General features: G+C 42.5%; 1 pseudogene; it reads right to left on the bottom strand.

Moving 5' to 3' along the window:
* Positions 1-653: 653 nt before the first annotated feature.
* On the bottom strand, positions 654-1,285 carry LOC145713812 (melanoma-associated antigen B16-like; annotated as a pseudogene).
* Between the last annotated feature and the right edge of the window lie 13,952 nt (positions 1,286-15,237).

Raw genomic sequence — 15,237 nt, 5'->3', positions numbered from 1 at the left:
TTTTTTTTTAATTTTCAAAGTTTATTTATTTTGAGAGAGAGAGAGAGGAGAGTGTGAGCAGAAGAGGGGCAGAGAGAAAGGAAGAGAGAGAATCTTAAGCAGGCTTCACACTCAGCCCTGAGCCCTATGTGGGGCTCAGTCCCACAAACTATGAGATCATGACCTGAGCCGAAATCAAGAATCGGACGCGTAATCAACTGAGCCACCCAGGCACCCCACAAATCTCTTACTCTTAAATCTGATAAACAGTAATAAATGTGTGAACAACATCATTTATAAACTTAGATTCTTAAGCTAATCAAACTTCCTATAAAAGAAGTAACATTTGAAAAATACCAAAGAAGGGTATAAATCTCCCAGTCACCCATGTACAATAGGAACACACAGATGTTATATAATGTTTTCCTCCAATCCCACTCCTGCCTTTCACTATTTCAAACGTTGACTTCCCTCTTCAACAACCAAGTGAAGAATCTGCCTCCAACCTCACTAGGGGTGGGAGGAGCTGCAGGATCTGGCACTGGAACATGCAGTAAACATGCAGGGTTCCATGGCAATGGAACATGGCAATACTGCCAGCCCTGGCTCCAACTGTGGTCCAGCCTCTCTCTTCCTCATCTCTCAAAGCCTCCACATACTGGAATTGGAAGCACCTAGGGTTGTCTGTTCCAATGGATCTTGGCCAAAAACTCTAGCACTTTCATCATTCTGGTTTCAATAGGGGCCCTTGGGCTCCACAGGAATTTATAGTGCGGAGGATCACTATTGGGCACCAGCTGGTATTCCAGGTACTTTTCTTTCCCCAAGCTTCTGATGAATCTATTGGGTTCTTAAAGACAAAGTGCTTTTTCCCAGAATAAATACTCGTCATATTCAGCAATTCCCAGTTTTCCTCCTCAGTTACATCCTTGCCTTTGAAGGAGATAGCTCCCAGGATAATTATCAGGAGGCCAGTCTTGGACATGCCCTCTTCACCACTCAGCCTTCCATCCTAGGTGAGGTCCAGTTTGTTAACAAGAGCATAGCAGTGGCTGGTGGGGTTCACTTCCTTCACATCAATGCCAGAGACCAGTTCTGTGCACTCGGAGGCTCTCCTGAGGATCTCAGGGAAGTGGCCTTTGTACTTTTTGATGACATTCTTCTGCATGTCTGCCTTTCTGATGGGCTCATTCATTTGATACTAGAGCAGCAGGAAACTGACTAACAATTCCACGTGTTCACCTATAGGATTTACGGGCAAGTTCTCAGTGTCTGGCAGGGATTGCAAAGTGCTTGGGTTTTCCATCTCTTGGCTGCTGGAGCTCTCATCTGGTTTTGCTCAGTGAGATGGCTGTGATGACAGTGGAAGAGGAGTAGGAACTCTGAGGACCCTGGGAAGTACTTACTGTGTGTCCCAGGAGTAGAAACCTCCTCCATGGGGCAGGGGATCAGCAAAGAGGAGGAGGAAGCAGCCTCACTCTCAGCCACTGGAACCTGTGCACCCTCCAGGCCCTGGGTCTCATCATAATCCTGAAATCTTGCTCGTGTGGGAAGTATGGACTCTTATCCCATGAGGCGTGATGACTGGTGTTGGTGGTAGCACACCGGAACATCAGCAAGAGGGTGGGCAAAGAAGGCCCACAGCCTAGGAGACAGATGGAGGATATGGCAAACTTAACCATAACAGCTCTTATGGACACCATCTCCACAGGTCTTCTCCTGAGGGCAGTGCTCTAGAGCCTCACAGGTCGCCTGTCCTGAACCACCCGTTTCATAATAACCTGATAGAAGAAGTGATAAGGCTCCTCAGGGTGAAGCCAGCCATCTCAGACTGAACATTCTTAGGGCTTATGATAGGGCAAGTGAGGGTGAAGGTCTATGGGGTCCCTTCTTTTCTGAGGTGTGTCATCTTAGCCCTCACTACGGGTCTTCACCTTGACTCCTGGCATGGATAGGAACATTTCTCTCCTGTACTAGGGCTGCTCCCCTTAGACTAAAGCAATCTCTAATCTGAGACCCCTGAGTAAGAAGTCAGGGAGTGCCTAATCATAACAGATTTACCCAGAGCTTCCTCGGTCTAACAGCAGGGGTGGGACCTGGGGTGGGTGGTCCCCTCAGTCCTCAGAGCATTCACCTTGACCCCTGCAAGGTGCTAGGTCACTTCCCCTCTGTTAACCTGAGGCCAAGCCCCCTCAGGCCAGGCCTCACTTCTCCTTAATTAATCATAATTAAGATCCTCACGTGAACTCTGACAGAACCTGGGAATCTTCTATTTGCAGACCTGAGGCTACTCCCTTGGACCAGGCCTCCACAACCCTGAGGCCTGCGACTCCTGAGGAGAAACTCAGGGGCACCACTTGTGTCCATCTCTGTAAAGCTTTCCAAGGCTGACAAGAGAGGTGTGGCTCTTTCTCTTTTCTGGAGGTGGACAATCCCCTCAATCCTTGGTCCAAGTCCTCAGCTGTACTTGTAGGCCTAGGACTTTTCTCTCTGCCTAACTGGGACCCATCCCTGGAGCGAGATCCTCATTTCCCTGAGATCCTCACCCTGCCCCCACAAGAAATGAGGGGGTGCCTCAGTCTGACAGTAATTCCAGACCTCAGGGCTGATAGCTGGGGCGTGGCTCTGCAGGGCTCTCTCTCTTCTAGAGTGCGTGGCCACCTTCAGCTCTCATTCAGTGTCCTTCTCTCAGCCACAGTTCTGTTGATTAATTTCTTCCTCAATTAAGATGCCTTGACTGATTAAGGAAGTAATCAATCTGTGCACATTTGTCAGACTACAACTCTCCTAGAGATTGAGTCTGAGTCCCAGGCTAGATTTTTGTTGAGGAAGCTGCAACAGAACGCATTTGTCCAGAATCACTGCTGGGCTGTCAGAGAAGACACACACACACACACACACACCCTTTTCATTGGAGGTCTCTTCTCCAGCCAGACTTAAACTCTTGGGAATCTTTCTTCTAAAAGATTTACTTTCTACAGGATAGAGACTCATGTAGACATATTTTTTAAGGTAGTTTTGTCCATATCCCTTGGAAATCTTGTGATGTAATGTACTGGAAACATTATAATGTAATATGATGTAATCTAATCCAATCACATAATCTACAGTTACCAGCTATAACAATCAGCATAGGCCCACTGGGTGGATCATGCTCTTATCTGACTTCTGACTTGTAATCACTTGATAAATAATTGAATAGGAAAGTAAGAAAAAACCTTAGAAATTGTCATTTTATGGATGGGGAGTGTGGAGCACAGGGAGGTGGTGATATGTCCAAGATCACACAGTTTGTGCCAGAAGAAGGACTCACACTGACATCAGCTGTTTCCATCCTTGTACTCAGAATGACTGAGGCATTAGAGTGAGGGGTGGAGTGTTTTGCAAGTGATTTGTTACTGATAAGTTAAAATATTGAAGTGATGCTCAATGACTATGTCCTCACTATAATAATTCCAAATATAACAGTCATAACAAAATTGTCTTTTATCTTCAGTCTCCTCCCTCATTCCCACCACTATATAACCTTACAAATGTATTCTGAATGGATAGAAATGTGCTTATGACTGTTACATAAGTATAATAATAAACAGGGGGCACCTGGGTGGCTCAGCCCATTGGGCGTCTGACTTCAGCTCAGGTCATGTTCTCACAGCTTGTGAGTTCGAGCCCTGCATCTGGCTTTGTGCCGAAAGCTCAGAGCCTGGAGCCTGCTTCGGATTCTGTGTCTCCCTTTCTCTCTGCCCCACCCCTGCTCACACTGTCTCTCTCTCCTTCAAAAATAAATAAACATTAAAAAAATTAAAGAAATATATAGTAATAAAGTACATATTGATTTTCAATTTTCTCCCCCCCATTAGTAATGTATCTTAAAGCATGTACTATATCAATCTTCAGAGTGGCCCTAAAGTCTGCAAACTCAGATAACATTATTTCACTAATATTTTCCATATGGAATGTGTCCTCAATGGCATTTTATATATTTGCCAATATTTCCAGACTTTACAGGCACTCACTATATAGCATTTTTCTTTATTTGAAAAATCAAATAAATGACTAAGCTTATAATTAAAATGAATGCATAACTGTCTGAAAATTTTGTTTTGGAGTGGTGAGAGTGTTGAGATATATAATTGGTGGTCTAAGTATTGTTCATGAGAATTATATATGAAGACCAAAAGTTGAAATACAGAAACATTTTTCTGTAAATGTAACAAGTGGATTTCCAGTAATAGCTAATTTTTAGTCTTTCATTTAATAAATCTTTATTTTATGAAAGTTTTAGACCTACAGAGAAGATGTGATGATAGTACAGAGATTTCTCATATACATATGCTATAGCCGGTTTTCTCTATTATTCATATCTTCCATTAGTACGCTTGTCACAATTAATGAACCAATATTCATACATTATTATATGAAGTCCACACTTCTTCCAGATTTCCTTAGTTTTTACTGAATGTTCTTTATGTACTCCAGGATTCCATCTAGGATACCAGTTAGTCATGTCTCCTTAGACTCTTCATTAGCTGTGATAGTTCCTCAGGCTTTTCTTGTTTTGAACAACCATGACAGTGGAGAGGAGAACTTGTCAAGTATTTTGCATAATGTTCCTCAGTTGAGATTTGTCTGATATTTTCTTATCAATTTAATGATGTTTTTTTAAAAATGTTTATTCATTTTTGAGAATGACAGAGCGTGAGCAGGAGAGGGCAGAGAGAGAGAGGGGGAGACACAGAATCTGAAGCAGGCTCCAGGCTCTGACCTGACAGCACAGAGCCCATTGTAGGGCTCGGAACTCACAAACCATGAGATCATGACCTGAGTGGAAGTCAGACACTTAACTGACTGAGCCACCCAGGCTCCCCTAATGGTCTTTTAAAAAGAATCAGCTTTTGGTTTCATTGATTTTTCTCTATTTTCCTATTTTCAATGTTGTTGATTTCTGCTTTCATTTTTATTACCTTAGTTCTTCTTCTCCTTGCTTTAATTTGCTCTGCTTTCTCATTTCCTAAGGTGGAAACTTAGCTTGTTGATTTTAGATCTTTCTTGTGTTCTTATATATACATTTTACTATAAATTTCCATATGCATTGTTGCATAGCTATAGCCAGCAGATTTTGAGAAGTTCTATTTTCATTTTTACTTATTTTTAAATTATTTTAATTTCTGTTCTATTTTTCTCCTCCTTTTAAAGTTTTCTTTGCATTTCACTTGGGGAAGTTTCTGTTGATGAATCTTAAAATTTACCCTCAGATATGTTGAGTCTACTAATGAGCCAGTCAAGGGCATTTTTCCTTTTTGTTTCTGTGTTTTTGATTTCTAGAATTCGTTTTTGATTCTTTTCTTAGAGTTTCTATCTCTCTGAGTACATCATACATTTGTTCTTGTGTGTTATCTACTTTGCCCATTAAAGACCTTAATATATTACTCATATTAAATTGTTTCATAATTTCAACACCTATATCATGTGTGAATATGGTTGTGATAATTTGCTCTTTTGTGGAGTAAGAATTCTTGTGCCTTCAAAGGTCCTTCTAGCTAGACTAAGAATCAAATTGACAGGGTGTACCTGGGTGGCTCCATTGGTGGAGCTTCTAACTCTTGATTTTGACTCAGATCATGATTCCAGGGTTGTGGGATAGACCCCCCTGTGGGCTCCATGCTGAGTATGGAGCCTGCTTAGGATTCTCTCTTCCTCTGCCTCCCTCTCCCACTCCCTCCCTCCCTCTCTCTCTCTCTCTAAAATAAAAAATAAAAAAAGAATCAAATTGACATTAGATTAACAGGAGAAAAACAAATTTAATAGCGTATGTACCAGGAATACACACAGACCTAGAAATTTCAAAGACAGTCAGGCAAAATGAGATATATATGTCATCCTGAACCAAGGAGAAGAGGTAGAGGTCTGGGACTTCAGAGGAAAGGAATACAATTCACAAGGCAATAAGAAGAGCAAATGTTTGGTAATTAGATGTTTGCCTTGCCATACATTTGGGTCACTCAGATAAAATTTATCTCCATTAATAACCCTGATTCTGGGAAAGACCCCTAATTTAGATTCTTCTGTGTGGTTAAGGTAGGGAAAAAGTTTCTCCTGAACTCCCAGGGTCTCACATGCCTTCAGCTCAAAATAATCCACATGCCAAAGTGGCATATTTTTGGGGTGGCTGTCCTGAACCCCTTCAGTTTTGTCTCTTCAGACTGTTTCTCTTTCTCACCTTTTGGTATGCTTTGTAATTTTTTGTGTATTGAAATGTAAATGTATTGGGTAATAAAACTTGGGTAAATAGGCTTTTAGTATGAGGATTTATATTAGTCTGGCTAAGAGGAGAGCTGTGTTAAATTTAATGTTCCTTGTAGCTATGGGTACTAGAAGCTTCAAATTCCTCTAATGTCCTTATTTTGGTTTCCCATCTTGGCTTTAGGGCTTCTCTATGTACTGTTCCTCAGGGAGAGTCTCTTTCTTGCAGCTTTTTCAACTGTTACCCAATATTATTACTATATTGGAGCCTTGTTGGTGTGGTGGTAGGTGAGGGAGACAGGAAGCGTTCCATAGTGTTCTTTTTTTTTTTTTTTTTTTTGGCTTTCTTGAATATTTATTTATTATTTATTTAAAATGTACATCCACGTGAGTTAGCATATAGTGCAATAATGATTTCAGGAGTAGATTCCAGTGATTCATTCCCTATGTATTACACCCAGTGCTCATCCCAGCAAGTGTCTTCTTTAGTGCCCCTCACCCATTTAGCCCATCCCGCCACCCACAGCCCCTCCAGTAACCCTCAGTTCTCTGTATTTAAGAGTCTCTTATGGTTTGTCCCCCTCCCTGTTTTTATATTATTTTTGTTTCCCTTCCCTCATGTTCATCTGTTCATAACCTTCTGATTAAATCTCAGTCTTTTAGAGGACCATTGTCTTAGTGCTGTGGTATTCACGATAGTCTCTATCCCTCCTCCAGTGGTATATCATGTTTGCCTCATTCCTGCTACTCCTTTCCAAGGTTGCAACATTTCTGAAAATTAAAAAAAATTTTTTGAACTATATTTATTTGAGAGAGAGAGAGCATGCGTTTGTGTGTGCAGCATGCAAATGGGGGCGGGGCAGAGAGACAGGGAGAAAGAGAATCCCAAACAGGCTCCCTGCTGTCAGCACAAAGCCCCATGTGGTGCTCCCCATGAACCGTGAGATCATGACCTGAGCCGAAATCAAGAGCCAGACGCCTAACCGACTGAGCCGCCCAGATGCTGCCTGCCCCACACCCCTGATCTATTTTTTAAAAGCCCTGTTCCGAGCTGACTGTTGTTCCCTTCTTCCCCTTTCGGTGAGGCCAGAAAGGCTATAGGGGAGGAATTCCATTTCCCAGACTGGATAAAATTTTAGAATTGTGCTCTGGCCAAGTAATTTACCCTGGAGAGTAGATCTTTTTTATGGAGGAGGTTAAGGGGATATGTAGTAATGGTTATTCTCCCCTCCCTCTGACAGAGCAAGGAGCGATTTTTCTTGGCTCTTTACCCTGAGAACTTAGTGGGGTTCCTAAAGAGAAAGTCCGTGATTGGGAAGCTGATCTTGGCTGCTGTATCTTTCTGCATGTGCCTGTCTTTCCAATATTCAGGTTGGTATTTTTAAAAGGTAAAACTATGGGAGTGCCTGGGTGGCTCAGTCGGTTGAGTGCCCGACTCTTGATTTTGGCTCAGGTCATGATCTCATGGTTCTTGGGTTTAAGCCCCACATTGGGCTCTGTGCTGACAGTGCAGAGCCTGCTAGGGATTCTCTCTTTCTCTCTCTCTCTCTCTCTCTTTCTGACCCCGTCCTCAGCTTGCTCACACCCTCTCTCTCTCTCAAAATAAATAAATAAACATTAAAAAAAAAGGTAAAACTAGGATGCACACTCAGGCAACCTGAAATCAGACTCTGTCTGTTTTACCAGCCAAAAGGAAAAAAAGGAAAAAGAAAAAAGAAAGAGAAAGAAACAAGTTTGAAATTCCACCTCAGAGCTTGAGGTTTTCTCTGTGGAGCTCAATCTACTTGAAAGACAGGAAAGATGAAAGACGAAGCCCTGTTTCCCCAAATTAATATCACCTGTGAGGTGAGTCAAATACTTTCTTCTCCTATTCTCCATAACTGTCTCAAGATTCCCTACTGACCTATTCTTTACTCCTAACCAGCACAGATCCAACTGTTGATTGAAGAAATATCTCTGGGATTTATGTGGTGAAAACACAGGAATGCCCTCCTTGGACTCTCTAGGCATAAAAGAAGAGTGAACTTAATTTGAATGAACTGTTGGAGCATCGAGATTCTTATAGTAAAGAAAAGGTCTTTTAAAGATACACACACATATTATTTTGTTTAATGTTTACTAATTTTTGAAGACAGACAGCATGCAAGTGGGGAAGGGGCAGAGAGAGACAGAGACACAGAATCTGAAGCAGGCTCCAGGCTCCGAGCTGTCAGCAGAGAACCCGACGTGGGGCTAGAATCATGACCCATGAGATCATGACCTAAGCCGAAGTCGGGCACTCAACTGACTGAGCCACCCAGGCCCCCAAGAAAAATGTCTTAATAAAAGTTTTTGTTTATTTTCAAAAAGATATGGGTGTTACCAAATATGTGCAGTCCATACAACTGTGCCCAGGTATCTATTTGCATTTGCTTTCTCCACCTTTAATGTTTCATACAACTTAGTTCCAGCTCTGCTTATGAATTTTAAGAGAAAATTCCAAACTTCTTCCAGTGTGCTTTCTACACCTTCCAATAGAGGCTGTACATGGCTTTTTCTCCCTAATGGGATAAATGAAACTTTAAGATCTCAGACGTTACTCCTTCCTGGTTCAACTTTGAAGTTTGGCTGTGAATAGCCTCAAGGAATTTCACAAAAGACTTACAGACTCAGACGTCTGTGTTTCCTAATGCTCTTTTTCTCTGGCACATTTTAGTTCTCATTTACATTTGATTTCATTTCTGTAACAGTTCTGCTTTAATGAAGGCTGTCTGACTAATCTGTATTTAAAAGTGAATTGGGACCCACTATACACCTATTAGAATGGTAAAAATCCAAAACTGTACCACCAAATGCTAGAGATGATGTGGATCAAGAGGAACTCCTAGTCATTGCTGGTGAAAATGCAAAATGGTACAGCCACTTTGTAAGATACTTTGGTGGTTTCTTACAAAATGAAACCTACTCTTACCATATCATCTAGCAATCCCACTCCTTGGTATTTACCCAAATTAGTTGAAAATTTATGTCCACACTAAAACTTTCACATGGATGTTTATAGAAGGTTTATTCATGTTTGCTACAACTTGGAAGCAACCAAATTGTCCTTCAGTAGGTACTGTGGTACATTCAGACAGTGGAATATTATATTATTCAGTGCTAAAAAGAAAGAAGTTACTAAGCTTGGAAAAGACATGGAGGAACCTTAAATGTATATTTCCAAGTACAAGAGGCCAATCTGAAAAGGCCATATGCATTATGATTCAAATGATATAGCATTCTGAAAAAGACTAAACCATGGAGACAGTAAAAAGGTCGGTGATTCTAAAGGTCCTAAAGGTCAGATTAGGAGGAGGGAAGGATACATAGATGGAACTCAGGATTTTTAGGGCAGTGAAACTATTCTGTAGCATACTATAATGGTAGATTCAAGTCATTACACATTTGTCAAAACCCATAGAATATACACCAATATGGAACTGTGAGGTAGCCTAAGGGTTTTGAGTGACAACAATGTGTTAATGTAGGTTACTTGATTGTAACAAATGTACCACTCTGGTTGGGGATATTGATAGTGGGGTTGGCTGTGCATAGGTGCAGACAGGGGCTATATGGGAACTCTGTTCTTTCCCCTCAATTTTTCTGTGAACTTAAACATCTCTGCAAATAAAGTGTATTATTTTTTTATTAAAACATTTTTTTTAAATGTTTTATTTATTTTTGAGACAGAGAGAGACAGAGCATGAGCAGGGGAGGGGCAGAGAGAGAGGGAGACACAGAATCTGAAGCAGGCTCCAGGCTCCAAGGTCTCAGCACAGGGCCTGATGACGCGGGCCCGATGCGGGGCTCAAACTCACAAACCTCGAGATCATGACCTGAGCTGAAGTTGGACGCTTGACCAACTGAGCCACCCAGGCGCCCCTGTATTATTTTATTTAAGTGAATTAAAGGGGCACCTAGGTAGCTCAGTTGGTTGAGCATCCGACTTCAGCTCAGGTCATGATTTCATGGTTCAAGAGTTCAAGCCCCACATTGCGCTCTGTGCTGCCTGCTTTGGATTCTGTGTCTCCCTCTCTTTGCCACTGCCCTGCTTGTACTCTCTCTCTCTCTGTCAAAAAAAAAAAAAAACATTGAAAAAAAATTTTAAAAAGTGAATTAAAACTTCCCTGCTTGTACTCTGTCTCTCTCTGTCAAAAAAAAATTAAACATCAAAAAAAATTTTTTAAGTGAAATAAAACTTCCAGTCTGGATCAGATAGTATAAATCTGTTTCTCATTGTCTTTCTTGCCAAAAACACTATCAATCCTGGAAATCAGGGAGCCTGGGTGGCTCAGTTGGTTAAACATCCGACTTTTGGTTTCGGCTCAGGTCACAATGTCATGGTTCGTGGGTTCAAGCCCCATGTCAGGTTTCATGCTGACATTGCAGAGCCTGCTTGGGATTCTCTCTCTCCCTCTATCTCTGCCCCTCTCCTGCTCTCACTCTATCTCTTTCTCTCTCTCAAAATGAATTTAAAAAATTTAAAAATCTTGGAAATGGTACAAGAGGAAACCAAAGGAAAATTTGAAAGGTAGTAAGATTACTATTCTTACCTCATGACCTCACATCCATTCAAATTTTATCAGCTGAGGGCCCAGATAGGAAGAGACAAGCCCTGTCTGAATTCCAGAAGTATAGAATCTATGAGCATAATAAAATATTGTTTCACAACACCCTGTTATAGAGCAGAAACTGATTGAAACGCATCCTATTAATTTATTTTTCATTTTAGTCCATACTGTTTCATCAGTATTTTGTTTTCCATGTGACATTCCATTCTTAGTCAATTTCTATTTCATCCTTCAAAAAATTGTATTCTATATTTCATTCCAAATTCCATTTCTTTTTTTCTATTCTGTCTGCTGTCTTCAAAGCTGTAGTGCATATTTCATAGTCCATTTATTTCATGCCATTGCATTTCAGTTCCATTCTATATTCCTTCCTATTTTAATTCCACTTTCCTTCCTTTTCTTTAAAAATTTATTTCACTCCATATTGCATTCTATTCCTTTTCTCATATGACATTATATCTTTTATTCTGTGTGCCATTAGATATTTATTTCCATCCTCCTTTCCATTCCATTTTCCCATTATATTCCATTCAATTTCCATCCTCTTCAATTTTCCATTTCATATCCTGTTCAAGTCCATATTCTATGCCTCATTTTATTCGAGTTTCCTCTGCAACCAGTTTTCATTTCACCCCACTCTGCATTACATTTAAAACCCATTGTTTATTCCTTATTATTTAATAATTCCAAGTACCATTCCATTCTGATTTGTGTCGTATTTCCAGTTGCTCATCCATTCCACTAAACCTCTCATTCCATTTTGTCAAAATTGTTATAACAGTGACTTTCAGGAGATCTGCTTGCCAATATTTTTATCAAAAAATTAGAAATGTGCCTGGCTTTATACCAAGAATTTCCACTTCTGGGAATTTATCCACAATAAGAATAAACTTAGGATATGAACAAATTTTAGCAAGAAGGATGTGACTCACAGTGATAGAGTGCAAAATTGAAAACAAAATAAATGTTGGCAATATAACAATGCTTGAAAATGTAGGCTTCCTCTATAAATAAATATTTTCTAGTTACAAAATGCCCTTGTGTAAATTTATTTATTGACATGGAAAGGGTGTTTTCTGGATCCAAAACAGAGGTTACAAAACAATATTTGTGGATAAATAATTCCATTTTTATAAAACAGAGCAAAAAAACTATGAAATATATATAAATGGCCATTCTGCCAACATATAATTAAACATTTGCAAAAAAAAAACCCAAAAAACACCACCACCAACAACAAAAATAAACAACAACAACAACAACAACAACAAATCCATTTCTAGTAGTTACCTATGGGTGTGTGAAAATTTAAGTGCAAGTTTTCTTATATTTGCTTTTTTCTGTTTTGGAAACTGAACATGCAACCCTTTTGTAGTAATGACTAAAATATCCAAACACTCAACTTCAAGTCTGTGCATCATAACATATTTATATTAACAGAAATTAGACATGCGTGGCCAAGAATGAAGACTAGGCCAAATAAATTAGCATGCATTTGATTACTATGTACTTACACAAATGTTAATGAATATTTAAGGACAGAATCACTCTTAATTTCAGTCAATTCTTGCCTGTGCCTCTGAGGCACAGGCAGGAAGAAACAATCTTCCTAGAAAACGTCTAACTCCCTTCTGGTGCCTAGGAACTACAGGAGGCAGCAGTGCCGAACTTTTTGAGCACAGTGTGGGCCCCATCCTGTTTCTCCTCTTTCAGGTGCCCTCCAACTTTTAAACCCAGCCTGGGGTGATTCAGATGTCTGGAGGAGTCTCAGGACAGTCCCCTCCGGGGTCATCCATGCACCCAGGGTCCTGACTAGATTCCATATGGGTGACCTATCTAGGGGATTATCTCTTTCTGACCAGTGTGCGGTTTCTTTCAAGTGTTTTTTTCTTTTTAAATTTATTTATTTATTTTTGAGAGAGACAGAGAGAGCAGGCGAGGAGCAGAAAGAGAAGGAGAGAGAGAGAGAGAGAGAGAGAGAGAGAGAGAGAGAGAGAGAGAGAGAGAGAACCCCAAACAGGCTCTGCACCAGAAGCCCTGAGCCATACCTGGGGCTGGAACTCAGGAACAGGGAGATCATGACCTGAACTGAAACCAAGAACTCAGGCTTAACCCAACTGAGCCACCCAGGGGCCCCTAAAGTTTATTTATTTTGAGAGAGAGAGAGAGAGAGAGAGAGAGAGAGACAGAAACAGAGAGAGAGAGACAGAGACAGAGCCTGAGTGTGAGCAGGGGATGGGCAGAGGGAGAGGGAGAGTGAATCTCAAGCAGGTTCAGTGCTGTCGGCACAGAGCCCAACAGGGGCTCAGTCCCACCACAGTGAGATCATGACCTGAGCAGAATTGGTGACTGATCTGACTGAGCCACCCAAGGCACCCCTCCTTCAAGTGATTTCTTGAGTTTGAGCCACGAGAATGGTTCTGAGACACTGATTTGGGGTCACTCAGATTGTTTATACAGAGCCCCCCCCTCCTACACCCACTCACACACTTTTAAGGGCTATGTTTAAAGTTGAGGAAACTCACAGCGACCACTCCCGGGCGCTGCCCGGCTCCTGTTTGTTGCCAGATGGGTCTGGGTTCCCGGGCTCAGGAAATGAGAAGTCATGTGATATCCAGGTCACCAATCAGAAGCGAAGATTCCACCAGGGCCCGCCCACTTTCCTTGCTCCTCTAGTCCCGGCTCTACTTGAGGTAGTGTTTGCCGCCGTGTTCCCGTTTCAGAGAGACTTGCATTTGGGCCTCCGGGTCATACTAGGAGGAGGAGGAGAAGAAGAGAAGCAGCAGCAGTTTGAATCCTTGCAGGGTGACATAGCCAGAGGGAGCGCCTAAGAAGGAGGTCGCCTTTAGCACCTCGGGTGCCGGCAAGACTGGCAACCCAGATCTTGCTGCAGAGATTCTCCGTGTCTCCAGCGACCCAGCACCACTGAGCTCCCCAGCGTTACGAAAGCTTCCACCGAAGCCTCCATTTCCATGACTTGTTCGGCATAAACTGTGCCTGCAATGAGGCGTTCTGACCTCGCAGGCTGCCAGAGTTGCCGTTCAGACCTTATACCTGTGGTGGCCGAGAAGGGCGAGAGTCAAGACCATGCACCCGGGCAGCTAGCTGTCACAGGAAAATCCACAAGGGGCATTGGCCTGGTCAGTGGATGAGCTCAGATCGAGGCTTGGAAAAAACATGCCAAAAAGCCGCTCCAATAGGAAGAGCCTGCCTAGACACCACCTCTCTGGGGGACTGTCTGTTTTCTGGAGCTTTCGGGACTCAGATTTCTGAGCCTTTGCTGCCATCTTCTCCAAAACCTTAGCCCAGCAGCAGACGACATTCTCAGGCTTCTGTCTGGAGTCCAACATCATGCCCAGGCCCTGCGCTTCAGGGCCACGGATCCCTGCCTGGCCCTGCCCGTGGAAGCCGCACCCCTTAGTCAGGCTCTGCATTTGGCAGCCGCCCAGCAAAACCAAACCCCGCCTGCGGAAGCCAGGCATCCCCGCCAGACCCAGCTCTTCTCAGCCATGAACACACACCAGGCCTGATTCTCCCGAGCCATGCCACACAGGTAAGAACGGCAGTGCTGTCCTTCTCCTCCTCGGCCAGCTGGCCTTAGTCCTGCTTCTCTCCCTAGGTTCACCTCGGAAAAGCTGGTCCCCCGGAGTCCTTCAAACTCTCTTGATGCTGAGATGCGATACCTTGCCTCCCAGCCTGGCAGTAATGCCGCCTGCATTAAGTGCCTCTTCATCCTGGTCTCCAGGCATATATTCTGCTTTCAGTTTGCTGGGCCATGTGGTGGGAGCTTCCTTCCCTAGGGTTACTGGTGTGAGCCCCACCGTCTCCATTGGGTTTTCTGTCCTGAGCTTCTCTTTCTCCTACCATGATGATGATGATAGGATGATGATGAGGATGATGATTTTGCCTGAGCTCCAACTCCAAGCCTAGCTCTCCTAGAGGTAGGCCAGCCTCACTGCCTCACCTTGTTGCCCTGAGGCCTGCCAGTCCAGGAGAACAGGTGGAAAGAGAGCACATACCCCCTCTACCTCCTGTGCTGTGATCCTCTCTCTGCAGTCTCCAAAGCAAAGTTGGAATGGACCTCCATTCACTGCAATGAATGGGCTTGCCTGCTGGTGGTTACCTGTGAGGTTTCCAAAGGTTCTGCTAGTCACTGACCATCATTATGAGCAATTTTAAAGCCTCTCCTATGATTCCACCACACAGTGCTTAATCTGCTGTTGAACCTTGATTCCAGGACTCCTGCTCCCTCAAATGGCCTGCCCTTACTCCTAAGCTGAAATTTTTCTTTTCCAAGTTGCCATTTACACAATGAATTTTTAAAATGGTATCTTATTCTGGCTTTTCCATGAGTACATGGAAGAGTAAACACTTCTTTTGTTGTTTTGGGGCATTTATGTTTCTCTAAAATGCCTATTTATACATT

Source organism: Panthera onca, chromosome X (genome assembly GCF_046562875.1).
Source record: "Panthera onca isolate mPanOnc1 chromosome X, mPanOnc1 haplotype 2, whole genome shotgun sequence".
NCBI lineage: Eukaryota > Metazoa > Chordata > Mammalia > Carnivora > Felidae > Panthera > Panthera onca.
The sequence above is the reverse complement of the archived record's forward strand: the minus strand, read 5'-3'. Positions and strand labels throughout refer to the sequence as shown.